The following is an 8,165-nucleotide window of genomic DNA, read 5'->3' as shown; positions in this document are numbered from 1 at the left end:
GAGAGTGACTGTCCTTGGCATTAAGGCAGCATTTGATCGAGTGTGGCATCAAGGAGCACTAGTAAAACTGAAGTCAATGGGAATCGGGGGGTGGGGGGAAACTCTCCACTGGCTGGAGACATATCTAACACAAAGGAAGATGGTTGTGTTGGTTGGAGGTCAATCATCACAGCCCCAGGACATTGCTGCAGGAATTCCAAAGTACAGTGTCCTAGACCCAACCATCTTCAGCTGCTTCATCAATGACCTTCCCTCCAACATTAGGTCAGAAATGGGGATGTTCGCTGATGACTGCACAGTGTTCAGTGCCATTCGCAACTCCTCAGTTAATGAAGCAGTCCATGCCCGCATGCAGCAAGACCTGGACGACATTCAGGTTTGGGCTGATAAGTGGCAGGTAACATTCGTGTAATGATCAATAACATCTGTCAGTTCGTGGATGATGGTGCTGACTTAAACCGAACCAAGAATGAATGTGAATCTGCATGTGCTGAAGCGTATAAACAGCAAGATGAACAATGTGCTTGCAACTTGGGATGTGAAAACCAGCTTCCGTTTGCTGAACAGAGACAGAAACAGCTCATGTCCATGGTGCCAAAAATCCACTTTGTTTACCCCATCAGCATAATGTCTGCTTTCTGCAGTGACTTAATTAATTCGGCTCAGAGCTACTTCACCTCGTGGACCTTCTACCTGCAAACTGATGATGGCAAAGTAGTTGTATTCCAGTCTGAGCCTGATGTACAGTTTATGGTTCCACAATTTGAGCTGCAAGCAGATGATGTAAAAGAAACTTCTCAGGCACTGTCAGATCATATAGCCAAGGCTATTTATGATGATACTCGAAAAGCTTTCAGAAAGGAACATGGAAATGGGTTGTATTTGAAAGAGGGTCATGAACAGGAAAACCAAAGTGTCTTGGAGTGTTTGCCAAGGAATGCGGGGATACCTCGTTGGATATTAACCACCACCCTGGTGCTCTCTGTGCTGGTGCTGTTGTGGATCTGTTGTGCTACTGCTGCCACGGCTGTGGAGCAGCACACTCCATCTAGTGTACCACTCTAGAATGACATGTTATTGATCATTACAATTCGCATTACACAAGTGCCAGGCAAAGACTATTTCTAACAAGCGAGCATCTAACCACCACCCCTTGACATTCAACGGCATTACCATCGCTGAATCCCCACACTATCAACATCCTGGGGGTCACCATTGACCAGAAACTTAACTGGACCAGCCACATAAATACTGTGGCAACAAGAGCAGGTCAGAGGCTGGATAATCCGCGGTGAGTGTCTCACCTCCTGAATCCCCAAAGCCTTTGCACCATCTACAAAACACAAGTCAGGAGTGTGAATACTCTTCACTTGCCTGGATGAGTGCAGCTCCAACAACACTCAAGAATCTCGACACCATCCAAGACAAAGCAACCCGCTTGATTGACAACCCATCCACCACCTTAAACATTCACTCCCTCCACCACTGGCGTACCGTGGCTGCAGTGTGCACCATCTACAAGATGTACTGCAGCAACTTGCCAAGGCTTCTTCGGCAGCACCTCCCAAACCAGCGACCTCTACCACCTAGAAGGACAAGGGCAGCAGGCGCATGGGAACACCACCACCTCCAAGTTCCCCTCCAAGTCACACACCATCCTGACTTGGAAGTATATCGCCGTTCCTTCATTGTCGCTAGGTCAAAATGCTGGAACTCCCTCCCTAACAGCACTGTGGGAATACCTTCACCACACGGACTGCAGTGGTTCAAGAAGGCGGCTCACCACCACCTTCTCAAGGGCAACTAGGGATGGGCAATAAATGCTGGTCTTGCCAGTGATGCCCACATCCCAGGAACGAATAAAAAAATATATCCTCCTCCCATTCCTCATCCAGACCAAGGGGGACCCCTAGCAAGACACCAATGACCAAGCACTCCCTTTCTCCTGGTGATTCCTATAAGGTGTACAATAAGGTGGAGTAGCACAGCACGCACTCTTTATAGGTGAAGACCTCAGAGAATTTCCGGAATAAATATTACTTGAGTGTTGGTGAAGTCTTGACAAAGTGCCTCAGAATGTCTCCCGATGTGTTTCAAAGGTCCTCTTCACAGCTCCAGCAGGAATCACCATGAAATGGTGAGTATCCCTTTAAGTAGTGCTTGAAATTGACATCAACACCGTGTTTACTCCCAAACAGTTGGTCGCTGTTATGACAGGGTGTTGAAGCGCTAGTCACCAAAATGCCATGCAACCTCTTTAATGAGCGCTAGCAAGCATTTTAAGTGACAATCAGCTGTTTAACGAGCCTCCGGGCGGCTGTTCCTAGTGCTGACATCAACTCCTTTACCAAGATGCCATCTTGCGCTAAATGCGGGCTAAATCAGCGTTTCAGCTTAAGACCCCATCTTAGCCGTCTCTTTAGCGCCTAAAGTATTCAGCGAAAATCGCCCCCCCATACTGCCTTGACATTAAGGAAAATAGGAAATGAAGATGGTTTCAACACACGCCTACATGATGCAGTGAACTTGAGGGACTGAACAACAGTTTAACACTAAATAACACCACAATATACAAAGTCCTACAACCATATAAAAAAATCACTTAAGACATCAAGTAAACTACTTTTAACCAGAACCCGAAACTTCAACAAACTAGTAATACCAGTTCAACGCCAGTCCTATTGGCACTCTAATAACTCCTCATCTGTGATACTCAGCTATATAACCCAGAAGGATCCTAGGTTCAGTAACTGGTCTGTGAACCCGGCAGCTACTCGTCGTGAATTTCTGTTTCGGACTAGGAGTGGGGGAGCCGGGCATGGCGGTTGGAGGCCGGACGTGAGCGTGAGAGGCAGACCCCGAGCTGTTGCAAATTTGAACCGGCGACAGTGCGGGAAGCTCGCAGTTCGAGGGGAAGGAGGGAGAGCCGGGCATGGAGACCTGAGGCCAGACGGTGAGCGTGAGAAGAAGGACACCATATTGTGGAGCCGGCAACAGGGAGGAGGAGTCCGCGGAGACGGAGCGGCTGATGGACATCGCGTTCCCACTGCCATTGGACGCAATTGAATTGACTTTTACTGAACATGGCGCTGTAGAATAGCGACGTGTCTCTGTGAGCTCCCACAGCCTATTGTGGAAGTGATCGGGGAGTAAAAACATTCCATTGTAGTAATACATATGGCAAATAAAATTGATTTGATTTGATATTTATATTCTTGATCTCACTATCGTCTCAAACCTCAAATGGAAGTCTGACATCTCCTCCATTGCTAAAGCTGCCTCCAAGAAACACAGGGGCCTGAATTCATTAGCGCCAGAAACTGGGCACGATTTGTGCGGTGCGCTGCCAAGGCACGCCAGTGCAGAGAGGCCCGAGGACTGTCCTGAACTGCTCCTCGGTCCTCATCATCATAATTTTGGTGAGCTGCAGGCTCCAATTGGGCGCACCAACACAACTTGCTAGTCGTGGTTCAGATGCCGGCCAAGGCCCACAGGTGCATTTGGGGGGGAAGGCGATCGGGAGAGGGGTGAGCAGTGGCAGACTTAATGTACAGTGAGGAGAAGCACCCCTGCTCCTTCTTGGCTCCACATTAATGTAAGTTGAAAAAACTCACCTGCAGGCTTCTTCCATGGCCTCTAGGTCTCTTTAAGGGCAGCTGGTTAGACCGCTGTACAGCCTGAAAAATTAGTTGGAGCTTGCGTCAACACAAGCTCCCATTACTGTTAACCAATTTTCCAAATGGGTCCAGAAATAGGTGCAGGAGCCTGATTTCAATATTGAGATGAGACCTGCGGTCATTTCAGGCGGCCACCATTGTTGCCTAAAAAAAAGGCCCTGCCAAATTTAGCAGTGACCTGGGCGCACCTGCAAATTGGTGTGGGTCTTCACACTGCTATTTTAGATGTAGTATTGTGCGACGAGAAAGAGTTAATTAATAGCTTTGTAGTAAAGTAGCACGGATAGAGGATTGGTTAACGGACAGAAAAGTGAGATTAGGGATAAACAGATCATTTTCGGGTTAGTGGGATGCCGCAAGGATCAGTGTTGGGGCCTCAGCTATTTACAATCTATATTAATGACCTAGATGAATGGACCGAGTGTAATGTATCCAAGTTTGCTGATGATACAAAGCTAGGTGGGACAGTAAGCTGTGAGGAGAACACAAGAAGTTTGCAAAGGGATATAGATAGACTAAGTGGGTGGGCAGTAAGGTGGCAGATGGAGTATAATGTAGGGAAATGTGAGGTTATTCACTTTGGTAGGAAGAATAGAAAAACAGAATTTTTTTAAATGGTGAGAAACTTTCAAATGTTGGTGTTCAGAGAGATTTGGGTGTCCTCATGCAAGAAACACAGAAAGCTAGCATGCAGGTACAGCAAACAATATGGAAGGCAAATGGCATGTTGGCCTTTATTGCAAGGGGGTTGGAGTATAAGAGTAAGGAAGTCTTGCTACAATTGTACAGGGCCTTGGTGAGACCACACCTGGAGTACTGTGCACAGTTTTGGTCTCCTTATCTAAGGAAGGATATACTTTCCTTGGAGGTGGTGCAACGAAGGATCACTAGATTGATTCCTGGGATGAGAGGACTGTCTAAAGATGAGAGATTGTGTAGAATGGGCCTATATTCTCTGGAGTTTAGACGAATGAGAGGTGATCTCATTGAAACATACAAGATTCTGAAGGGGATTGACAGGGTAGATGCTGAGAAGTTATTTCCCCTGGCTGGAGTGTCTAGACCTAGGGGGCATAGTCTCAGGATAAGGGGTCGGCCATTTAAGACTGAGATGAGGAGGAATTTCTTTACTCAGAGGGTTGTGAATCTTTGGACTTCTGTGCCCCAGAGGGCTGTGAATGCTGAGTCTTTGAGTATATTCAAGGCTGAGATAGATAGATTTTTGGACTCTAGGGGAATCAAGGGATATGGAGATCGGGTGGGAAAGTGGAGTTGAGGTCGATGATCAGCCATGATCTTATTGAATGGCGGAGCAGGCTCAAGGGGCCGTAAGGCCTACTCCTGATCTTATTTCTTATGTTCTTAAGGGGGTCTTTAGGGAAGAGTGACCATAATATGATTGAATTTTATATTGAGTTTGAAAGTGATTTAGTTAAATCCGAAACTAGGGTTTTAAATCTAAACAAAGCAAACTACGTAGGTATGAGGGACGAGTTGGCTAAGGTAGATTGGGAAACTACATTAAAAGGTATGATGGCAGACAAGCAATGGCTAGCATTTAAAGAATTAATACATAATTTACAACAAATATACATTCCTTTAAGGCACAAAAACACCACAGGAAAAGTGGTCCAACCGTGGCTAACAAGAGAAGTTATTGATAGTATTAGATCAAAGGAAGAGGTTTATAATGTTGCCAAAAAGAATAGCAAACCTGAGGATTGGGAGGATTTTAGAATTCAGCAGAGGAGGACCAAGAAATTGATTTAAAAAAAGGGAAAATAGAATATGAGAGTAAACTAGCGAGAGACATAAAAACAGACTGTAAAAGCTTCTATAGGTATGTAAAAAGGAAAAGATTAGCGAAAGTAAATGTGGGTCCCTTACAGGCTGAGACAGGAGAAATTATAAAGGGGAATAAGGAAATGGCAGCGAAATGAAAAAAGTACTTTATGTCTGTCTTCACGGAAGAAGATGCAAAAAACTTCCCGGAAATAGTGGAGAACCAAGAGTCTAGCGAGAATGAGAAACTGAAAGAAATGAGTACAGGTAGACTATCCTTTATCCGAAAACCTCGGGACCAGCCGTGTTTCGGTTTTCGGAAAATTTCGGATTCCGGAAGGTGAGCGAAAACACTTCGGTTTTCAGAGTAATTCGATTTGCGGGAGTGCGGATAAAGGATACACTATCCCTTGTCTGAAAGGGTGGGGGTCGGCGGGGGATCGGGGTCGGCGGGGGGGTCGGAGGTGGGGGTCGGCGGGGGGTCGTGGTCGTGCGCACGACTTACGCTGAGCGATTTCGGTTTTCAGAAGTCATGCTTTGCGCCACTTTCGGCTTTCAGAGGTTTTCTGGTTTCGGATGTGCGGATAAAGGCTGGTACACTATATCTTATCCGAAATGGGGCGGGGTCGGGGGTGGGGGTCGGCGGGGGTGGGGTTCGGCGGGGGGGGTCGGGGGTCGGTGGGGGTCGGGGTCGGCGGGGGTCGGGTTCGGCGGGGGGTTGGGGGTGGGGGTCGGCGGGGGTCGGGGTCGTGCGCACGACTTACGCTGAGCGATTTCGGTTTTCAGAAGTGCGGAAAAATGCTACACTATCCCTTATCCGGCTAGGCCTGTAAGTCGTGCGCCACTCTGGTCATGTCGTGCGCACGACTTACGCTGACCGAAAAAACCTTCGGTTTTTAGAGGGTTTCGGTTTTCGGAAGTTCGGATAAAGGGTAGTCTACCTGTATTAGTAAAAAAATAGTACTGTACTGGAGAAGTTAATGGGACTGAAAGCCAATAAATCCCCTGGACTTGATGGCCTACATCCTAGGGTTTTGAAAGAGGTCGCTATAGAGATAATGGATGCATTGGTTGTCATTTTCTAAAATTCCACAGATTTTAGAACGGTTCCCACGGAGTGGAAGTTAGCAAATGTAACCCCACTATTTAAGAAAGGACGGAGAGAGAAAACGGGGAACTACAGATCAGTTAGCCTGACATCAGTAGTAGGGAAAATGCTAGAATCTATTATTAAGGATGTGGTAACAGGGCACTTAGAAAATAATAATAGGATTGGGCAGAGCCAATACGGATTTATGAAAGGGAAAATAAAAAGAAAATACTGCAGATGCTGGAATTCTGAAATAAAAACAGAAAATGCTGGAGATACTCAACAGCTCAGGCAGCATCGACCTGAAATGTTAACTGTGTTTCTCTCTTCACAGATGCTGCCTGACCTGCTGAGTATCTCCAGCTTTTTCTGTTTTTATTTATGAAAGGGGAATTGTGTTTGATGAATCTGTTAGAGTTTTTTGAGGTTGTAACTAACAGAATAGATAAGGGGGAACCAGTGGATGTGGTGTATTTTGATTTTCAGAAAGCATTCGATAAGGTGCCACACAAGAGGTTATTAAACAAAATTAGGGCTCATGCGATTGGGGGCAATATACTAGCATGGATTGAGGATTGGTTAATGGACAGAATTATATCATAGAGAAGAAGACAGAGAAAACAGAGTAGGAATAAATGTGTCATTTTCGCGTTGGCAGGCTGTAACTAGTGGGGTACCGCAAGGATCAGTGCTTGGACCTCAGCTATTCACAATCTGCATCAATGATTTAACATGCAGGTACAGCAAGCAATTAGGAAAGCAAATGGTATGTTGGCCTTTATTACAAGAGGATCTGAATATAAGAGTAAAGACGTCTTATTGCAATTATATAGGGCCCTGGTGAGACCCGGAGTATTGTGTACAGTTTTGTTCTCCTTAACTAAGGAAGGATATACTTGCCATAGAGGGAGTGCAACGAAGGTTCACCAGACTGGTTCCTGGGATGTGGGGATTTTCCTATGAGAAGTGATTGAGTAGACTAGGCCTATATTCTCTAGAGTTTAGAAGAATGAGAGGTGATCTCATTGAAACATACAAAATTCTTACAGGGCTTGACAGGGTAGATGCAGGGAGGATGTTTTCCATGGGTGGGTAGTCTATAAACAGGCGTCACAGTCGCAGAATAAGGGTTCATAGAGTCATAACGGCACAGAAGGAGGCCATTCGGTCCATCTAGTCCGTGCCGGCTCGCTGTAGACCAATCCAGTCAGTCCCATTCCCCCGCTCTATCCCCGTAGCCCTGCAAGTTTATTTCTCTCAAGTGCCTATCCAATCTCCCCTTGAAAACATTGAGTGTCTCCACTTCCACCACTTCTGTCGGCAGCAAGTTCCAGGTCCTCATCACTCGCTGCGTAAATAAGTTTTTCCTCACATCCCCCCTGTATCTCTTGCCCAAAACCTTATATCTGTGCCCCCTAATCCTTGTAGCATTAACTAGTAGGAACAGCCTTTTCCCATCTAGCCTAACCAAACCCATCATAATCTTGTATACCTCTATCAAATCACCCCTCAACCTCCTTTGCTTTAATGAAAACAAATCCAGTCTCTCCAACCTGTCTTTGTAGCTAAGATGCCCCATTCCCTGAACTGTTCTGGTAAATCTCCTCTGCACCCTC

At 46.1% G+C, this 8,165-nt stretch overlaps 1 pseudogene; it reads left to right on the top strand.

The window, feature by feature from the left end:
• Positions 1-396: 396 nt before the first annotated feature.
• LOC147107579 (transmembrane protein 59 pseudogene) lies at positions 397-1,080 on the top strand (annotated as a pseudogene).
• Positions 1,081-8,165: the final 7,085 nt, after the last annotated feature.

The sequence above is a fragment of the Somniosus microcephalus genome, chromosome 14 (assembly GCF_052327205.1).
Source record: "Somniosus microcephalus isolate GS21.2 chromosome 14, FLI_Smic_1.0, whole genome shotgun sequence".
In the NCBI taxonomy this organism is placed as follows: Eukaryota; Metazoa; Chordata; class Chondrichthyes; order Squaliformes; family Somniosidae; genus Somniosus; species Somniosus microcephalus.
The sequence above is the reverse complement of the archived record's forward strand: the minus strand, read 5'-3'. Positions and strand labels throughout refer to the sequence as shown.